Below are 22,768 nucleotides of genomic sequence, written 5' to 3' on the forward strand. Positions count from 1 at the left end.
AAGGGGTTGCAGCCTTGCCGTCGTGAAACTGCAAAGAGGTAAGGAGCATTGCTATTTGTATGTAAGTGGTCGATGCCTTGTTGCACATCTATGTTGCAATATCATGGAGTTTACGCGACAAGCACCACCTATATGTAGGTATATTTAGGGCCTCGAGACCCAGGTGGCATGAGTTGAAACACCTACTCACCAATAGGTTAATATGTAGTGGTTCAACCAATGGTTCTCACCCTTGGCCAACGTTGGGGCACTGTGGTGTTCTTTGTAAGGGCATTATGTTCCTAGGTGTATGCCTGGTGATATGTAGTACTCATATCAAAACCTACAGTTCGAATCTATGTAGGGAAATGCATATATTTTTGGTGTGGGTGTTAACCATGACGGATTCAAGATCGAAACAAAAATAAAGTAGGCAAATGGCGTGGAACCTTAAGTACCTCGGATTATTATTCAAGAAATTATTGTTTGGTTGTATTTTCTTGTTCAATATACCTTTCATACTTTGTAGATTGAATGGTTTTAATCAAGTCTGAAGTTATGTATACGTGATTTCTATTTCACATCATGGTAAAATAAAGATATATCATTCTTATTGGGTAATTCGATTGGATTCGATGTTTTTGAGTGTGGAATGCACTCATATTTATAGTTGAAAGATTTCATACATTGAGGATGAAAGGGGTGGCAAAACAGTCCATTTAGAATGATCAAAATGTTTGAAAAATAAAAAGATACACCCTTTTTAAAAGTTACAGAAAAACGACAAAATTAGTCGATTTGGACAATAGTTAGTCGACTGATAATATGTTCAGTCGACTGATAAAAACCTTCAGTCGACTGCTGTAAAAAAATTTCCAGGAAACAGACATTCTGTTCAGTCGACTGATAAAATCTTCAGTCGACTGATAAAACCTTCAGTCGACTGATGCTAAATTTTTTCCAGAAAACAGACATTCTGATCAGTCGACTGATAAAACCTTCAGTCGACTGATGCTAAATTTTTTCCAGAAAAACAGACATTCTGATCATTCGACTGATAAAACCTTCAGTCGACTGCTGCTAAAATTTTCCAGAAAACAGACATTCTGTCCGGTCGACTGATAAAACCTTCAGTCGACTGCTGCTAAATTTTCCAGAAAACAGACATTTTGTCCGGACGACTGATAAACCTTTCGGTCGACTAATTTTTTTGCTTAGAAGATTTGAAGCAAAAAGGTTGGTCGACCGGTGAGCCTATTGGTCGACTAATAAACATGAAAAATTGAGTAAAGAGTTTTCTAAAATGATTTTCGTGAAGGGTTCTTTTAGAAAAGTTTTTCTAAAGACTTTTTAGGTGAAATGCAATTGAAATATCCATGAAGGAAATAGTTTCGATGGTAAACTAAATATGTGATTCACATATGGACTTTAGAATTATGTCCAATACATAGAACACACATGATAAAGTTGGATAATGTCATATTGCGGCATAACCAATGGGGGTACGGAACGTACACTCGAGCTCATAAACAAAACTGAAAATGCCGAATGTTTAAGTACTCGACATAAAGTTGAACCAGAATTATGAGAAATTGTGGTTGGTGCTTTTGAGGCATTCGATGGGTAATGTGCATGAACTAAGATTAACCTGAGTATGAGTTGGGGTTTTGAAAGTCCTCTGTGGTGCAATGACTTGCATATAAGAATAAATAAAATTAAAAATATGCACACATAACCTAAATATGGGATTCTGGGTATACCTGAAAGATGGTATATGTTACTGGTTTCCCAGGGTTCTGGGTACATCTGAAAGAAGATGTATGTTACTGGATCCAAACAAACAAGAATAAAAATTTATACACATATAAATTAAATATGGGATTCTGGGTATACCTGAAAGATGGTATATGTTACTGGTTTCCCAGGGTTCTGGGTACATCTGAAAGAAGATGTATGTTACTGGATCCAAACAAACAAGAATGAAAATTTATACACATAAATTAAATATGTTGGATTCTGGGTATACCTGAAAATGGTATATGTTACCGGTTTCCCAGGGCTCTGGGTACACCTGAAAGATGGTGTATGTTACTGGACCCATGGTCTACCTTGGAGAGGGTAGGTGGTACAAGCTTCGTGGACATTCTTGTTCTTGTGAGAGCTAGGCGTCTCACCCGGTCCCCAGTCCACGAAGTTAGGGGACCAGGACTACCAGTATGTCCTAGGTGGTAGATCCAAGTCTTCTGCAGAAGTACAGGGTGCATCCTAATTTTTGTTCTAGCCACTGGGGAGTTCTCTCTCGGTCACTGACCGTCCCCTTTGGATATCCGTACGGCTAGTCATACGGGTTATTAAATAATAGACCCCCGTATGGTCTCGGTCCGCTACGAGGTCTATGCCTCTGCGTACCCACAGGGTAAGAGTAAGATAAGCATTAAATAATTTAAGTTGACTAGAAACTTATCTCTGAAGAATTACATTCTGTTGAGTTGAATTTAGTAAAACTTGTGGAATCTACAACTTGTACTAAAGTGGATAAATATACTTCTAGTTCAGTCATCCTTTGCACTGTATCATGAATTAGAAAGCATAATCATCTTCTTAGAATGTTATAAACTTCCATGCTAGTTATATCTGCAGTACTTGCACATATTTGTACACAGGTCACTGAGCACCACATATAAATATAATGCTTCTTACGCAGATAGAGGAGTCTGACCCTTCTGCTTTAAATGTTTTTCAGGTAGCAACAAATTGGAGCATCGGGGTGTCGTTTTGGATAAAGCCAAGAGATCTCATTTATTCACTATTTTATGTTTGAACTCTGATTAGTAGATTTACATTTCTGTTATGGGATGTAAATAATGACATTAATGTTTCAATTAATGAATGGTATGTTTAGTACTTCTCTGTTTTATCCTGTAATGCACCCGACTTGTGTTTTTCGCACTTCCGCTATTTCAAAAAAAAACTGGTGCAATATTTTTATGATGGTCTCACTGAGAAGAACTGTCAAATGGTTGACGCTGCCTGTGGGGGCACTTTTATGCTCAAAAGTGAAGATGAAGCATGGGCCCTTTTTGAGACCTTAAGCGAGAACTCCATGCACCATGCTTCTTCTTCACGATCTGAGAGGACCACACCTGTGCAAGATGGCGCGAAGAAGGCTGGTATATTCGAGATAGGGACGCACCTTGAGTTGCAAAACAAGGTCGACCAACTGTCTCAGAAATTAGATCAGTTGTTGTCGGGTCCTTCTCCAGTCCTACAGGTGTGTGCGTTGTGTGCTAGCCCTGCACACCATGTTGTTGATTGCCCCGTTGCGCCACAGTACCCTGAGTTTGTCCAGGAGCAAGCTCAAATGGCGCAGAGTTTCGCTAGGCCTGCACCCAATCCATATTCCAGTACATATAACTCGGGCTGGCAGAACCATCCTAATTTTTCATGGAGAAATCCACAAGCCCAACCTCTCAACCCTTCCCAAAGCCAACCCAGGCAAGGCGGTTATGCGCCTGGATTTCAGAGAACTAGCTACCCTTCAGCTCAGCCTACTTATAATCAACCCCAGTCTCAGGAGCCTTCATCCAGCCAGTCCTTTGAGGACAAGATGCTGCAAGCCTTCTCGGATATCAAGGCAAACCTGAGCTCCCATACACATTCTATTGCGAAGCTTGAGACGCAGATGGGACAACTCGCCGAGGCGCTTAGCAGGCGGAGTGAGGGGGCTTTATCTAGCCAACCGGTGGTGAACCCTAGGGGTAAGGAGCCGATGCATGGCTTGCACATGATAGATGCCCATCAAGAGCAAGCTCAAGCGGTAATAACCCTTAGGAATGGGAAGCAATACCAGGTGAGGGAGGCTGCAGAAGAAAGAGAGAGAACGAGTGAGAAGCAGCCTGTCCCTACCATCCCACCTCAGGAAAGCGAAAGGGCTCTACCAACTGAGCCTTCAAAGTCCTATACTCCCAAAGCCCCCTTTCCTGAGGCGCTAGAGAGACCGAAGTCATTAGGCAAGCATGGAGTGAACATGCAGGAGATGCTTGAGATATTCAAGCACGTCCAGATAAACCTCCCCTTGCTTGATGCCATTCAACAAGTCCCTGCATACGCAAAGTTTCTAAAGGAGCTTTGTACGCAGAAAAGAAAGTTGAAGTCACAAGTGCCGAAGAAGATATACTTGACTGAGTAGGTGAGTGTGGTGCTGCAACACCAAACCCCACCAAAGCTTAAGGACCCAGGGACTCCAATTATTTCGTGTGTCATAGGAGACATCACTGTCGAGCATGCATTGCTCGACCTTGGGGCAAGTGTCAATATCTTGCCGGGTTTCTTTTATGACAAATTTGGATTAAAGGAGATGAAGCCAACACCTATGACCCTGCAGCTTGCAGATAGATCAATCAAGGTCCTGCGAGGGATTTTGGAAGATGTTTTAGTCAAGGTAGAGGACTTCTACTTTCCTGTCGACTTCATCATTTTAGATATGGAGGGAGTTAATGATATGCGACAGACCCCCATTATTCTTGGACGCCCCTTTCTAGCCACTGCCAATGCGTGCATTAATTGCCGCACAGGTGCGATGGATGTCTCATTTGGCAACAGGAAGATGAGGCTGAACATTTTTTATGCGGCGATGGGACCTGCCGGCGATGAGGCTTCTTTCGAGGTCGACTTCATTCAGGACCTGGTAGAAGCAGAGCATACCTGGTTATTGAGTAAACCACCTCAAGAGGAGGTTGATGAATCACTCGAAGAAGATTTCCATGGGTCAATAGAGAGTCAGACAGGTGAGCTGAGTTGGACCTGGCACTTCGAGCCGCTTCCTGAATTGGCAGAAAAGTCGGCCCGACCATCCATAGAGAGTCCGCCTGAGCTTGAGTTAAAGCCCTTACCGGCCACACTCAAGTATGCCTTCCTAGGCAAGGACCAGACTCTCCCCGTCATTATTTCTGCAGACCTGACTGACACACAGGAGTGTCAGCTTTTACAAGTCTTGCATGAGCATAAAGAGGCGATTGGATGGTCGGTGGCAGATCTAAAGGGGATAGACCCCTCCTTTTGCATGCATCGGATTATCATGGATGAGGGGGCTAAACCCTCAAGAGAGGCGTAAAGGAGACTAAATCCCCATATGAAGGAGGTGGTAAAGAAGGAGGTAGTCAAATGGTTGGATGCTGGGATCATTTATCCCATCTCCCACAGCCAGTGGGTGAGCCCTACCCAGGTTGTCCCCAAGAAGTCTGGGCTCACTGTAGAGATGAATGAAAAAGGAGAGAGTGTCCCCATGAGAACTACCACGGGATGGCGAGTATGCATAGATTATAGAAAGTTGAACATTGCAACTAGGAAGGATCACTTCCCTCTGCCGTTCATCGACCAGATCTTGGAGAAACTCGCGGGTCAGCAGTATTTTTGTTTCCTGGATGGTTATTCAGGATACAATCAGGTGGTCGTTCATCCCGAGGACCAGGAGAAAATGACGTTCACCTGTCCATATGGCACTTTTGCTTATAGGAGAATGTCGTTTGGGCTCTGCAATGCCCCGGCAACATTTCAGCGGTGCATGATGGCGATCTTCTCACATATGATGGATGATGTCCTTGAGATCTTCATGGACGATTTCTCGGTCTATGGCTCTTCATTTGACGATTGTCTCCAAAAGTTATCGCGTGTGCTTCAGCGTTGTAGGGAGACAAATCTGGTTCTTAGTTGGGAAAAGAGTCATTTCATGCTGAGACAAGGGATTGTTCTTGGACATATTGTGTCTGAGAAAAGGATCGAGGTTGATAAGGCCAAGGTGGAGGCCATTGAAAAATTAGCCCCACCAACCTCTGTGCGGCAGGTGCGATCATTTCTAGGGCACGCAGGTTTTTATAGAAGGTTCATTAAGGACTTTAGCCAGATTTCTCGACCGTTGTGCAACCTGCTAACAAAAGATCAGCCGTTTGTGTTTGATGATGCCTGTCTGAAGGCATTCTTGGCCCTGAAGGAGGCTCTGACTACTGCTCCTATTCTTCGATCTCCTGAGTGGTCCGTGCCATTTGAGATTATGTGTGACGCGTTAGATTACGCGGTTGGAGCGATTCTCGGTCAGAAGATTGAGCGACGATCTCATGTAATTTATCATGCTAGTAGGACCCTCTCTGATGCACAAATGCACTATACCACCACAGAGAAGGAATTACTAGTCGTAGTTTTTGCTCTCGAGAAGTTCCGCTCATATTTGTTAGGCTCCAAGGTCATTATTTACTCAGATCATGCAGCATTGCGATATTTAATGAGTAAAAAGGATGCCAAACTGCGTCTCATTCGATGGATCCTTCTGTTACAAGAATTTGATCTCGAGATTCGAGATAAGAGGGGATGTGAGAATCTTGTAGCAGATCATTTATCCAGACTGACAATGGAGACATCTACTGATCAGGGGCAGATTGATGATTCATTTCCGGATGAGCAACTCTTTCATGTCAAGCATCTGCCTTGGTTTGCACATATCAGCAACTTTCTGGTGACTGGAGAGTACCCTGCGCACTGGAACCGTAATGAGAGAGATCGATTTTTCTCGCAGGTAAAGCACTATTTTTGGGAGGAACCAGAGTTGTTTCGATTATGCCCAGATCAGATGATTCGGAGGTGTATTTCTGAGGAGGAGTATGACTCCATTCTATCATTTTGTCATTCCTTGGCTTGTGGAGGCCATTTTTCTAGTCGAAAGACCGCCGCGAAGGTCCTCCAGTCAGGATTTTGGTGGCCGACACTGCATAGAGATGCCCATGATTTTTGCAGGAGGTGCTTGCGCTGTCAGCAGACAGGACGCATCGCCAAGCGTGATATGATGCCCCTCCTTCCTATTTTGATTGTTGAGATTTTTGATGTGTGGGGCATTGATTTTATGGGTCCTTTCCGGACTTTGTTCGGATTTATTTATATTCTAGTGGCAGTTGATTATGTCTCAAAATGGGTCGAGGCCGTGGCCACCCGAACCAATGATCATAAGGAGGTGCTTCGATTTATCAAGCACAACATTTTTAGTCGGTTTGGAGTCCCTAGAGCGATCATTAGTGATGGTGGTACGCACTTTCGTAATATACAAGTAGCTTCCTTACTTAGGAAATACTCGGTATATCATCGGATTGCCACACCGTACCACCCACAGACTAGTGGCCAAGTCGAGGTCTCCAATAGGGAGATCAAGCGGATTCTTGAAAAAACAGTCCGGCCAGACCGCAAGGACTGGTCTCAGCGCCTTGATGATGCCCTTTGGGCCTATAGGACTGCTTTCAAGACTCCGATTGGCATGTCCCCATACCGATTGGTTTTTGGGAAACGATGCCACCTTCCTGTTGAATTGGAGCATAGGGCATATTGGGCTATCAAGAAGTTCAATTTTGATATGGCCCAAGCTGGCGCTGAGAGGAAGTTGCAGTTGAGTGAGCTTGAGGAGTTGCACAATGAAGCCTACGAGAGTGCCAAAATATACAAGGCTTGAACCAAGCATTTCCATGATCAACATATTGTGAGGAAGCAGTTCGAGCCTGGTCAAAAGGTGTGGCTTTATCATTCACGTCTCCATCTTTTTCCAGGGAAGCTGAAGTCCAGATGGGATGGACCATTCATAGTCCATAGAGTTTTTCCACATGGAGCGATAGATCTTTTGGACCCTCGAACGGGTAGCATTTTCAAAGTTAATGGGCAGCGACTGAAGCCCTACATTTCTGATATGGTGGTGCAGCAAGACATTGAGGCTATTAACCTCGTGGATGCATGAGGGGGAGCACAGGTTTGTATGTTGTATTTTTAGTAGGATCTAGTAAATATCATAGATGGTTTTTCGTTATTTTGCTTTGCTTTCTTGTATCTCATGAGTGTTTTGTTAGATCAGGTATGCATTCTTGTGTAATCGTAGGACATGCATTCATATGTCATCTCAAGTGACTTCTGCTCTTTTCTCCCAATTATTTTGTTCTCAAGTACAGCCTCTTAGTTTCATACAAGCATGGGGGAGTGTCACTGAGGACAGTGTCATTCAAGCATGGGGGAGGGTGTAGTTTGCACACCTAAACTTTTCATGTCTTTATACTTGCATTTTTTATGTCAACTCATTAAAATTAGGCTTTTAGGGAACGAGTTTGAACTTATATGACTGCTTTGCAACATCTAATATTTTTAGAGAATTTTTAAGCCCCACGAAAAACTTTTTCTAACACGAATCTAGAAAACCATGGTTGTTTATGTGGATTTCAAAGAAATGATTATGGATGCATGTTAGAGTTTATTTTGAATCACAAGTATGAATATGCATAGTTTTTTTTTTGAAAACTAAGCAAATGAACAACGTTGCAAAAGAGCTCAAAAAGTGAAACGAGCATACGTTTAGTTGTTTGACATCTTCGTACTCCCTAGTAGCTGGGCTTAGACACAAGTTGAAGTGTTTGAGTCCATGTTGAAAAGGATAACGAAGGAAGTCAAATCTTTGTCTACGTTGATATCTGTGGCCTATTTTGTTCGAGCAAGTAGAGCCTGAGGGGTGTTTACACCTGGTGCCCTAAAGCCATCTGGTTTCGGAGTCATCGGCCCGAAAGCTCGTTACATGGACTTTATAGAGAGCCTAATAGATATTGACATTGCACATGACAGAGAAGTAGACTATACGTAAACTATAGAAAATTGAAGGTCTAGTGACTCGAGCAATTAAGTCCGAGGGATACTTTGTATCTGGTGCCCTAAGGTCGTCTGGCCTAGGAGTCACTGACCCAAAGCTCGCTACACGGGTCACAAAAACTGGAAATTGGGTATAGTGCTCAGAAAAAAATTTGATTGAAAAATGTGAAAAATTGAAAATCAAGAAAGAGAAAAGAGCGTAAAAGAGAAAAGTTCATTGCTTAAAAGCAAATATTGAAAAAACCTGTGCAGAACACATCTGAGTGAGGATAAGTAAATAATGATATGTATGTATTTGAATTTCTAAGGATGAAACATAAATGATTATGCTATTTAGAAAAGTGAAAGAAAATATTTTATTCTGTGGTGGCAAGTAGATGACTCTAATCATGTTTTGATGATGCAATGGCATGAAATATTTGTGGAAACGAACTTCTTAACTGCCTAATGCTTTGTGTTTTAAAATTCTTATGCATACTTGACACAGATGTTTGTGGGTAGCATCTCTGCAAACCCTCACGAGACCTTACTCGTCCACTGGGGTAAATCAGGGGTTGAAAGGGCTTGTTGCATATGCTAAATGGAACCATGATTCCTACAAAAGTGAGTTAGGTATTTATTGTGTGTCTAGTTTAGTATTTTTGTTTTTGCTTCAGTTTGCCCAAGGACTAGCAAACGATAAGCATGGGGGTATTTGATCATGCATAATACTTGCATTTTATTAATCATTATTTATGCATGATCCGTGTTAAAATCGATCTAAAAACCCATTTTTATTGTTAGTTCTGAGAAATTGCATTGAATTGAATTTTATCAGAAATTCGTATTTTTCAAAGCTTTCCCTGCATATATTTTCTTTAGTGTTTCTATTATAGTTAGAATGTTTTAATCATAGTTTAGTTTGCTTAGGTTTTTTAATTTTTAGGAAGTTTGTTTGTTTGTTTTTAGACAATAAAAGTTGTTTTACTAAAATGGGTCTTTTGAAAAATATGGAAAATTGTGGACTTGTTTTGAAAATTTTCTTTTACCCTAATTTAGTATTATAAGTAATCTTCTACAGCCAAAAAAAAAAAGACGTCTCTCTCTTTGGGATTGACGCCTCTCTCTCTCTCTCTCTCTCTCTCTCTCTCTACCTTCAGCCGATTTTTCTTTTTCTTCTTCTTCTTCTTCTTCTTCTTTCTAGCCAGCGGGTTCCTCTTCTTCCTTCAGCAAAAGGGAGGCAACGTGAAAATCTGATATAGGGAGAGACCGTTCTTCCCTCAACCAGTCCAGCCGATCCACTCGGTAACTTCTTCTCCCCTCTTTTTTTTACGTGTTCAAAATAGTTTCTTATTTTTTTTTTTTTGCTGAAAAGAATAAAAAAAAATCATATCCTAAATTCTGCGTAAATTGTTTCCTTCTTTTGTCTTTAGGGTTAATGTGTGTGGTGTGTACCGTATAGTTAGATCTACATGGTATACAGTTTCTTTGTTTTTTGTCTGTCAAAATTAAAAAAAAAAAGAGAAAAAAAAAAGGGTAGCAACGTGTTTGATCTTTTATTTTGATTCCTTCTCAACGGTCGGCTCAGTCTGTGCATATAGTGTTAGGTTCAGCAATATTTTTTGGGCCGGTAGTTTATTTTGCTTCATTGTGTTTGTTTTATTCATTCTTGTTCAACGTTTTTGTTTCTGTAGGTTCAGCATCTTTGTTTTACAGCGTGATTCAGTTTAACATCAGCATTTTCTTAAGTCAATAACATAGTTTAGTCGATACATGCTTAAGTGCCTTAGCTTTTAATTTCATTAGTTATATGTTTCAGCCATTTATTCCTTAACCAACGTTTTAAGCAATTGCAGTTAACAGATTTTTATGTAGGTAAGGTTATTTGATTTTTACATAGGTTAGTGAATCATACTTTAGGCAGATTCAAGTAACGTTTTAGCCTTCTTTTTGTTGCTTCCTATTAACGGGTTTTGTTTTGTCAACTAGTGCATTGCCTGTAGCGATAGCTTAGGTTAGTTTTATTTAGTTAGTTTATATTACATTGAACTCACGTGATTTGTTGTAGGGTTATTGAGCATGCATATGTAGTCAAAAACAGGGTAGCTGATTGCTATGTTATCATTGCATTGACATATGTTTTATCATAGTTGGGTCAAACATATATTTGTGTTTTATTTCCAGATTCTATTAGTTAAATTCATCTTCCTTACAACATAGAATTTAGACTGAATTAGTTTATTTTGTCATTCATTAGTTAGTTAATAATTTTTGTTATCTTGCACATAGTTAATAAGTAGTTTTAATCAATTCGGGATTAGCCAATTAGGGTAATTTACCTTCAGCCAATTTTTAGTTCTCATTCATGTCATTACTTGTTAATATTAGTTAATAGGTTCAGCTGATTACCTTCTTGATTTTTTTTAATTCACTTTAGTTAATCTATTGCTTCTTGAATTAGTTAAGTTTAGCTACTACAATTGTTTTCTTGATTTTTTTAGTTAGTTAGGTAGTTTTGCTACTCTGGCTTTTAGTGTAGGTTGTTACATGTTCGTTCATAGTTCAGTTCATGTTTAGTTTAGTTTAGTTAAGTCAAATCCTGTTTGTGTTAAATTTTTTGTCATTTGTTAGGAAATTCCTAGTTAGTCTTCCTCGTACTGCTTTTTGTTTTGTTTTTGTGTGTTGCAGGAAAGCGTTTGGACGTGCGAGAGAAGTGATCTCGAGCTTCTAAAGAGCCCTATGAGGTCCCCTCAAGTGACCCTTAGACCCTCAGAAAGGTCCTCAAAGAGCCTTTAGAAAAGCAAAAGTTCAAGAAAACATACATTACCTCAAGAAGGGACAAGAAGACTCGAAGCACTGAAGCCTTTCTTTTCTTTTTAGATTAGGGTTTTATTTTATTTTATTAATTGGGTCTGTAATAAAACCATTTATTTATTTTGTTTAAGCCCTCTGCGTAGGGCCGTACTCTCGTAGTTAATTATTTAATTAATTCTTTTTATTTTGGCAATAAAGAGTAGTTAGGTTGTGTGTTTGAATACAAAGTATTTTCCGTTCCCTGAGATCGACCCGGACTCCACCACTTGTGCGAGCCGGTTTTTATATTTTTGGTGTTTGGCTTTCACCGGATTTTCATTAAAAATATTGTTTTAAAAAGGGTTTTCATAAAACTCACACCAAATTTTGGCGCCGTTGCCGGGGAACGGCGAAATACTAGTATTCACTTTATTACCTTGTGTTTGTTCTCGTATTTATAGGTTGTTAGTTTAATTCAGTTCTTTAATTAGGATTGTTTAGTTGCTTTTCGCATTTAGGCTTAGAACCACGTGTGTGCATACCATAGAGACAAGCTTACTTTTCTGCACAGCTCACCCATTAGGATCCCCGTAGAAGTGACTGTGTACGATTGGTACCGTGCACATAGATTTCATTTTCATAAATTCTCTACTGAGTGCAACTGCGTGGTGCTTGTTATTTCTTGTTTTCAGTAATTGTTTTTGTTACTCGTTTTGTGGTTTGTGTGGTTTGGCCGCTAGCGCGTTAGTTAGGTAGAAAACCCCAATTTAGGACGGTTGCTACACCGGTCTACCCTTTGGTGCATGCACGGGCGACGTTCGCTTGAACCTGAGCTTGCCGAATTTGTTGAGGATCCCGAATCTTTCTTTAGGAGAGCCCATCAATCCAGCCCCATGGCTGAAGATCAGCAGTTGATCCGTCCTCTTAGGGAGTACTTCATGCCTAACACATACACTCCTGCCTCCTGCATCACAAGACCTGATGTGGGAGTGAACCATTTTGAAATCAAGGACAGTGTCATCCAGATGTTACCCTCCTTTTATGGCCTTAGCAACGAAGACCCATACCGTCATCTCGACGAATTTCTCGAGATCTGCTCTACGGTGCGAATCAACAATTTTGGAGATGACGCGTTAAGGTTGACGTTATTCCCCTTCTCCCTTAAGGATAAAGCCAAGCATTGGCTGAAGGCCCTCGATACAGTTCAAATTACCACTTGGGAACATATGCAAAGGGAGTTTTTAAAGAAATACTTCCCAATTGGTAAGACGAACCAGTATCGAAAAGCCATCACTAGCTTTTCACAGATCAAGGGAGAAATGTTTCATGAAACGTGGGAGAGGATGAAAGATCTTCTTCGCAAGTGTCCCCACCACCAGGTGCCCCGCTGGCAACTGGTGCAATATTTTTCGATTCTCTTTCCTGTTCATATCAAGGAAATTGATAGCTTCCTTGAAGAAGGTCGATTGCAAGCAATTTGGGTTTCCAATTTCGATTCTACGAAGTGAACCTTGTTTGGAGGTAATGCTTCAGGTTGAAAAGAAGGAATATCTTTGCAACAATGTGCAACATTTTCAAAAACTTTGAATCAACAGCAAAATTTCCAACATATTGACAATATTTTCTAGCTATCCTGACATGAAGTGAGAGCTTGATGTCCGTCTTTGATACATTCTAACACCAATTTTAAATCCCTCTTAAAGACTTGATTCCTTCCCTTCTTTGAGAGCATGAACTCTCAGATTTGCACACTTCCTTGTGTCCCCACTGTCCCACCATAGACAGTCCAATTTCGGTTTGAGGTCGAACCACCAATCATTTCTCGCAAAAGGCAATTTCAAAAGCTATTTAGTCTCAACAATGAGACCCCCAAAATCAATCTCTTTTCAAGCTTTAGGGACCCCATTTTTCTTCCTTTTGCAAAACCCCTGTCGGATTTATTGTGCAAAATCCGAAGGTTCCATCATGGTCTCTTTCTTTGAAGATTCCATTCATTTTCCGCCCGATCAGGATAAGGGTATAAACCTGAGCCTCAATCAAAGAGGTATTTCATTTTCTGCCCGACCAGGATAAGGGTACAAACCTGAGCCTCAATCAAAGAGGTATTTCATTTTCCGCCCGATCAGGATAAGGGTATAAACCTGAGCCTCAATCAAAGAGGTATTCCATTTTCCGCCCAATCAGGATAAGGGTACAAACCTGAGCCTCATTTAAAGAAGTATTCCATTTTCCGCCCGATCAGGATAAGGGTATAAACCTGAGCCTCATTCAAAGAGGTATTTCATTTTCCGCTCGATCAGGATAAGGGTATAAACCTGAGCCTCTTTTGAAGAGGTATTCCATTTTCCGCCCGATCAGGATAAGGGTATAAACCTGAGCCTCATTCAAAGAGGTATTCCATTTTCCGCCCGATCAGGATAAGGGTACAAACCTGAGCCTCACTCAAAGAGGTATTTCATTTTCTTCCCGATCAGGTTAAGGGTACAAACCTGAGTCTCATTTCGATGAGATATTCCATTCCCCAATCAGGTCAAGGGTTAAAACCTGAGCTTCGTTCCATGCGGGGTATTTCTGTCCCATCCAGGTTAAGGGCAAAAACCTGAACTTCGCTCTCATAGAGCAAATCTTTCCTTTTTATTCTCCATTTCATATCTATCATCTTCACCGGGCTAATTTCTTCATACCCAGTAGGATCCTTCTAACTGGGGCATTTTTTTATAGCCCAAATTTGGTGTGTTTTTCTTTGCTACCAAGCCGGCTTAGTAGCAAAGAGGGGCATCTGTAAACACCCAAAATTTTCACACACCTCCCTGAAATTTTCACCAAACATCATCATCCAGCCTTTGAAATCGCCGGAGGGCAAAATGGTCATTTTTTGAGCCCGAACCTTGCAAAAGTCTAAGTTTCATCTGCAACTCTCAAAATTTCCCTATTTTAGCTCAGATGTTCAAAAGTTTATTCCTAACAGGAGACAGACATCTCCAAGTCTTGGTTCAAGATTCTATTGCATAAGACATGGCATTGCATATCACTGCATGAGCATCTCATATCACTGCACTGCACAACATGTCATTTTGAGGTCCAGAACTCTTGATTTCAAAATTTTCAATCCAGATTCGAATTTCAACTATTTTCAAAATTGATTTCAAAACCCTGGGTCTTCAAAATTATCAATTCTTCCCATTTTACCCCGAGGACTCTGAATTTCAAAATATTTCCTCAAGAAAATGATCTGGATAGTTTTCAACATGGATTTCAGCCACTTCACCTCAGATTTTGCCCTTTTATCAACAATTTTAAATATCTTCATTTTGCAAAATCGCCCTACAGGGGCCAACTCTTTCCAAAAATTTCTGTTTTACCAATTAGCCCAGATTTTATGAAAATTCTAAAAAAAAGTTGTTGTTTTATCCTTATTTCAATAAAGAAGCAATGTGAGACCCACACTGAGGTGGTGTCACATAGGCTTTTCTTTTGAAAAAAAACCTGAATTTTGAAAAACCCAAAAATATAGGAGCCTTGTCCCCTGGATTGGCGCCAATTGTCCTTTCTCTCTCCTCCCATTCATCTGCCAAGTGTCAGTGTGGGGCTACCTTAAGAAGCCGCCACATGTCATTCCATGCCATGTGTCAGTATCCACCATCTCCACCTTGCGCCATGTGTCATTCAAAAGATCACCCTAAGATGCCAAGTGTCATGTGTTGTCCTGTCCAGAAAAAGCAAAACTTGTCTCCTCTAAGGTGGCGTCATTTGAAGAGTGTCTTCTGCAGAGGACACGTGTCAACCTCTCCCTCTTTGAGAAAAGTAGACTGACACATGTCTCTTCCTACTTTTCTCAGAAAAAGTAGAGGACACATGTCACTCTTGGCTTTCTTCAGAAAAGCAACCATTCAAAAATTTTCAGACAAGAGCTAGGTGGCGAAAATCCTGGAGTTCTACCTTTTTTTACTTTGTCTATGAGGGCGCCACATGTTCATTGCTTTTCCCTCCTACCACATGGCATTGTAGGAGCCACTCTGAGGAACTGCCACATGTCCATCCTCCATTCCTCCAGGGCCAACCTCTATTTGAAATTCAAATCTCCTTCTAAGGTGGCGCCATTTGAGAAAACTCCTCCAGACAGCTGACACTTGTCTGCCACAGGTCCAGACCTCCATGCATCAGAAAAAGTAGAAAAACCCTCCTCTGAGGTGACGCATTCTGCTTCTTCCATTCCTGTTCTCCTACCACATGGCAGTGTGGAACCACCCTAAGGTGGCGCCACATGTCACCCTCTCCTTTCCTGCAGAAAAAGTAGAATTCGAATTCCACTAAGGTGGCACACTCTGCTTCTTTCACTCCTGTCCTTCTGACATGTGTCAAGAGCTTCCAGAGGTAGCGCCACATGGCATGCTCCTACTGTTTCCAACTTTACACCTCAAACCTCCTTTTGAGGTGGCACCATTCCAGAACCCCACTTGGCTCCTATTTTGATATTTATTTTATATTTTAATAAAAATAGCCCCTTGAGGTGGCGCCATTTGAGAAGCTTCAGAAAATTAGGAATTTGAATTTCAAACTCCAAGAGAGCACTCTCTGAGGTGGCGCAATCTGGGAGCTTCCTGCAGAGAAAATCAAGCAAAGCCCAATTTTGAAAATTTTCAAATTCTGTTGAGGTGTCTCACCCACAAAATTTCCCATTTTATTTTCTCAAAAAATCAAAATAGCACCCCTGAGATGGCGCCACATGGAGGGCTCAGATTGAGCCTATTTGAAATTCAAATTTTTTAGAAAAATTCTATAAAAACAAGGTTTCACGCCCAGCCTAGGAGCTTCTTTTGGACTTTGAAATTCAACCTAGATTTTCTTCAAAACACCATTTGGAACTTTGGAATTCACGCCCCCTTTGGGCTCAGTGGAGAAGGTGCAGTGAAGTACCTACAGTGCTCGTGATGTGGCCAATTCGATTCAAGCGTGGGTCGACCTTGGTGAATCATCCGAAGCCCGGATCGAAGGACGAACGAAGCCCTTGGTATGGTCCCTTTCAAGAGTTTCAAAGCTGCATAACGAAGCAAGGTGCACCTCTTTTCCTCTTGATTTCATAATATCATGATTTGATTCATGTGTCGTTTGAAGAAAGAGCTCATCTAAGGAATGGATTGAGCTATTCTCATAAAACGACAAATATAAAATGCATAATTATGCTTCCTTGATGATTTTAGCATTCATGCATTTAGCTAGATTTAATTTGTATTTTATTTCATTAATTTAGCATGTTTTATAGGTTAATTAGGTTTAATTAAGCATTTATTTCAATTCTGCTCAATTTCAGTAGCTCTCTGTTTTTGTCAGTCAGTTCGCATGTCATTTTATGCGTTTAATTTTCGTTAAAAATTCTAAAACAACTATGGTAGGCGCCCTTAAATGTCCCTAGAAATGTGCCAAAAATTAGGAGAGATTTGAATTCGTTTACTGCGGTAAACGTTCAAAATAGTGAGTCGGGTTTTATTACCCAGGATGCATTTTAAAATGTCTTTTCCGAATTGTAAAATCGATATCTCCCTCATGGAAGATCCGGTTTTCGATCCGAAAGATGTTCTGAACTTGGGAGAATGTCTAGTTTGTAACCGGATTTTCCGAGAGTTTTTTAATTTTTTTTAATGTCTGACAAAAATCCGAGAGTGCGGGACACGTGTCAGAGCCTGATTTGGGCCTCTAAGACTTTGGATCGACTTAGGTCGATGGGTTATCTTTGGGTATTGCTCAAAATCCAAAACTGTAAAAAATGAATGGTATGTCCGAGATGTCCTATGTTTGTATCTGAAAGCTTGTGATTTTTAGAACAGTTGTGATACCTGTTTCGGATTTTTCTTGTCAGTCCTTTGTTTTGTCACATTTGTCTGTTCTGTTAATTTAGGCATGAAAAGTTATATTTGTATCTGTGTTTATGTTGATCAAATGCGGAATTCATGAACATGAAAGTTGTCCATGTAAGTGTCGTGCGTAGCTCTGTTAAATATCAGAAATTTTCATGGCTGTTTTCTATTTTTGTAGGATTTTATATTAGATTAAGTTGATTTTACCTCTGTCAGAACCAAATCACTGTTACCGAACTCACCATGGCTCAAATCCCAAGGCTGTAAAAACCAAAGTGTTCCATTTCGGGTCCTTTAGAAGTCTGCAAAATATTAGAAGTTTTCATGGTGTAAATCTTGCATTATCATATTAAGCATTGCATTTGGTTCGGGTCCATAGGCAAAATCCACCCTTTTTAGGACTTTCTTTAAATTTTAGCATTCAAATCATATCATTTCATGATTTTTAGCATTCTAGGTTGTTTATCAGAGTAGGTAAATGCTTCATACCGAATTTGGTGTAATTTGGAATTCATTTGAGGTTTGGTTTAGCCATATCATCAAAACAGTGCCCCGCGGGACCCTCATCCAAGCGAAAAATAAGTGAAATTCGTTATTTTGGATAAATTACAAAATGTCAAATTCTGATTTCACAGTCCTAATGTGTTTAGCAGCATGTCATAATGTCTCATCATGCATTTCATCATCATTTGATTCAATTTGAATTTCAAAATCTCAATTTTACCAAGTTTTCCTTCAAAAAACCCTGATTTTAAAGGTATAACTTTAATATTAGGGGTATTTTGGTCATTTTGACCACCATTTCGAATTCCAAACTATTTTCTACTAAGTTTCCTGCATTTACATCATTTTAAATATCAAGGAAGCATGAGAATAGGGTTTATATCCAATTAAGTCCAATAATTTCATAATATTATTGGAAAATCTTGGAAAAACCCACATATTTGAGCTAACCTTATTTCAAGTTTGGTAGGGACATTCAAAAGAAGGAGCTAGAGTCTGAAATTTCTTTTATTTCATTTATTTAGTGATGTAATAATGTAAATTTTGGAATAAGATATTTACTTTTCTGCTTAGACTAGGATGCATATCATATAGTTTGAATTTATGCAATATCCTGCTTATATGATTCATGCATTTTATTTCAAAAGCACTATGGATGAACACGAATGGCACGTGCACCAACTCTTAGGGAGTTGATGAACTCGGTGGAATCCATATTTACGGCCCTAGTTGGAATATGGACGAGACCCAGATCCATCATCTTTCTACTAGTCACATTGAGCCTACACTCTTAGGCTATCTTAAAATGCACATCATATTTCCAATGTTTTCAAAGCATTGTGCATTAAATCAATTAAACTCTGAACATATTCATGGCCACAGTCAGAATATGTGAAGGATTTATTTTGACTTAATACACATTTTTCCAACAAATTTCTTTGAAAATCTTCCAAAGTTCATTCATACATTCATATCATTTGCATCATGAAATCATTGGTTTTCTCATGATTCTCTCAAGAAAACTTTATTCTCAAGAAAATTGATTTCTCAAGAAACTCTAAGAATTTTCCAAAATCGATTTAAACAAGTCAAGTTTTTCCATAGTTTTCCATGGAAAAGGTTATTTTCTCAAGATTTTCAAAAGAAGTCTCTCACCTTTCTCAAAGATCAAAATCGATTTCCAAGTATTTCAAGGGTAAGTTTCCCAGGATTTCAAATTCCCAAGTTCAGTTTTACTATAAATTTTCCATCATTTTCCTAAGAAAATTCTCAAAGTCCAAGTTTTCCTGAGAAGTGTTTCCCTTTTCAAATGTTCACCTTTTTCTCAAGAATCACTTCTATTTTTCCAAGATTTTCAACTATTCATGATTTTCCCACATTTTTATTTATTTTCTCGAGATTTCAAATCCTTTCCATCTGAGTTTTCCTGAGAAATTGATTTCCATCATTTGCCTTAGAACTATTTCCAACTCCAAAAGTTTTCTGAGCATACATCATGTTTTTCCCAAGCTGCATTTTCCAAAATCTCATAGCACATGCCTGAATTCTCTGTGGATATAGGAGGAGAACACGATTTTGATGATTTAACTAAGTCAAGCACAATTTTGGTCCTTGGTTCGATTACCCCTGTTAAAGGCGGCAGGAACGGTCGAACCTCGTACTGACAGGTCGAGTCCCATCCCATGGATTTTTCCGCAATTTTCAAAACGGAGGAGAGTATTTCAAAACATTTTCCAAAATCCGGTCAAGTTTGAATCGCGAAAGCGTTTCCCTCTCTCTCTTCCGAAAGGAAGGGAAGACGGGAGAAATTTCGCGACGATAACAGGGGGCGACCCCCTGCCAGAAAAAATAAAAGGGGCAGGCAGGTCCTTGCCGAAAAAAAAATAAAGAGGGATTTACCTGGGAGATGCCAGGCGGCGGGCGGGGGGCGACGGACGATGGGCGGCAGACCGAGGAGTGCGTCGGGCGGCGGAGGAGTGCATCGGGCGGCAGAGGAGTGCGTCGGGCGGGCGGGAGAGACAAAACAGGAAAGAGAAAAAAGGGCTAAGATTAGGGATTTACGTGAAAATTTGTGATGGATTTGGCGACGGCCTAATTCCGTGGCAACTCCATCATAAATTTAGATGGCCATTTAGCGACGGAATATTTCTATCGCTAACATTGTCGCTATGTAGCGACGGAAAAACTTCCGTCGCTAACCGTCGCGTGTGTTACGACAAAACTTGTCGTTGCTAAGCCATCGCTAACTAGCAGCGGAGGTAGCGACAAAAGTTTTTCTGTCGCTAGTTTCATAAATATTACAACTCTTAGCGACAAATTAGTTTCTCTCGTTAATCCGCCGCAACGTTGCAATAAAAAAAATCCATCGCAAATATCTGTCGCTAATTGGCAATTTTCTTGTAGTGTATGGTTGACACGAATGGCACATGCACAAGCTCTTAGAAAGTTCACAAACTTGGTGGGATTCATATTTATGGCCATAGTCAGAATATGAAGAAAACCCAGATTTGTGATCTTTGTATTAGCCACATTCAGCCTACACTCTTAGTCTAATTTCAAAAATGCACTGCATTTCTCAAAGTTTCAAAAGGATTTTTCAATTCCTCAAAGAATTCTCTTTCAAATTCATATTCATTCATTCAATTTGCATCATTTTCAAACTCATTTCCTAATTCCATTTCAGAGAAATCGATTTTCTCAAGATTTTCTAAGTCTTTCTCAGAATTTGATTTTCTCAAAAACTCTGAGTTTTTAAATGACATTTTAAAGGATTTCCCAAGTTCAAATCATGATTTTCCAAGATTTCTACATTCTCAATTTCATTATTAAATCCCAAAATCGATTTTTTCAAAGTCCTTAAATTATTTATGAAATTGATTTTTCCCAGAATTCTCAAATCCATTTTAGAAATCGATTTTCTCAGAAAAGCAATCTAAATCTCAAAATCGATTTTCTCAAAGTCCAAGTTTTTCTGAGGATCAATTTTCCCTTCAAGATTCATTTTCCAATACAATTTTTGATTTCCAATGAAATTCAAAGATTTCCCCAGGAATTCCCTTTTCAAGCACTTTTCCAGTCATTTTCTAAGTACATCTCAATTTTCCAAAGCAAACATCATATTTCTCAAACTTGCATCTTTTCAAAATTCCATAGCACATGCTTGACTCTTTGTGCATTCTAGGAAAATAAAGCATAATTTAGATAATTTAACTTAGTCAAAGCACAAAATTGATCCTTGGTTCGATTACCCCCGGTAAAGGCGCCAGGAACGGTTGAACCTCGTACCAACAGGCGGATCCCATTCCATAGAATTTTCCCACAAATTTTCAAAATGGAGGCGAGTAATTTTCAAAACCATTTTCAAAACTTTGGTTGAGTTTGACTCGCAAAATCATTTATCTCTTTCGCAGAGGGAGGGGAAAAATTTTTACGATGATAACAGGAAAGTAAAAAAGTGAAATGATAACAAATTTGTAAAGACTAATAACAAGAAGTGAAAAGATAGATGAAGAAAACTTGCAACTTTATTAAAGAATTGAATTGATTAGATTACAATGATAAAAATGAAACGGGATATCATCCCTATGAGAAGAAGACAAAAAGAATAGGAAAGAAAAAGACAACAGATGCTTTAATGTGCTCCCTTGACGAAGATAGTGCTTTTCTGAGATCTCTTGCCAGTGAAACCCAATCCTGCTCTGCGAGGATGATGATCAGGGGTTACTGGATCTAATCGACCATCTTTATTTCTGCCCAAGCCTCTGAAGGGCTGGTAACCATGCTTCAATAATAGATCAAATTCCTTTTTGGGTTTCATAAACTATAGGAATAGGGGATGATCCTTGACAATGTTGTAGTCCAGTCGTTCTCCAATCTTGAAGAACTGTGGTCCCCGACATTGGACCATGGCCACGGTATGCTTTGGAGGTTTTGTCATCTGTAGTATTTTCAGACTTTCTCCGAGGTTGACTTCATCAATTTTCCTAATGCTAGGGATTTCTGCAGTGAAAGAGGGTCTGGGGATCATGGGTTGTGCAAGTCTCTCTTTCGGGTCTTCTCCCAGGACTGTGGTGATCATACCTCCTTTTGACCACTTTATGCATTGATGTAGAGTAGATGATACTGCATTTGCATTATGAATCCATGTTCGCCCCAACAACAGATTATATGAAGGTGGCACATTGACCACGTGGAAGAGGACTGAGTGGACAAAATAATTGATGAAGATCTCTAGGAAGATCTTTTCTTTTGTTGTTTGTCCATGATTGTCGAACCCATAAATGGTGATTGGATCCGGGATATATTCTTCTTTTTTGATGCCCAAAGCCTTAGCAGTTATTTCAAGGCATATATTGAGGCTACTACCTCCATCCACTAGCACATGGAGAACAATCATTCCTCTGGTTCTGACTACAATTTAAAGAGCATTGTTATGAAATGCATGAGGCTTTGGCAGGTCCTCATCTGAAAATTTAATTGAAGCATTGGTCATGGCCTGGTTGACGATCTGGGCCATATCTTGAGGAGTTGTGCTAGGCTTCACTTTAATCTTTCGCAACAAATCATCTAACACTTGCTGATGTTTAGATGAAACCATTGCTAGGTCCAGGATCGAGACATTGGATTGGGCGGTTATTGGCTTTTGCATTGATGTCTCGCCTTTTTCTGGGATGGACTTGATAAAGTGCTTGGGAAATCCTGGAATTCCTTTGGCAACCTCAGGGGATGCCTTGGCAACTTTTGATGATACATTCAACTTGTCGAAGGTTGAGATGAGGTCTATCTTCTGAGTTTTAGACTAAGCCGGGTGTAGTACGAGAACCTGATGTTGGACTTGAATATCATTGTTAGAGCATGGTTTAATGTGATCTTGCGGCTGAAATGATTACTCAAAAATGACAGCCGCAGAATGCTGAGGAAACAATTGTTTCAGGATATCCATTTTTTAATCTTCGGTGCCCTTCACCAGAAGATTTTTATCAATATAGTCCTGAACG

Source organism: Nuphar pumila, chromosome 13 (genome assembly GCF_984573655.1).
Source record: "Nuphar pumila chromosome 13, dmNupPumi1.hap1.1, whole genome shotgun sequence".
In the NCBI taxonomy this organism is placed as follows: domain Eukaryota; kingdom Viridiplantae; phylum Streptophyta; class Magnoliopsida; order Nymphaeales; family Nymphaeaceae; genus Nuphar; species Nuphar pumila.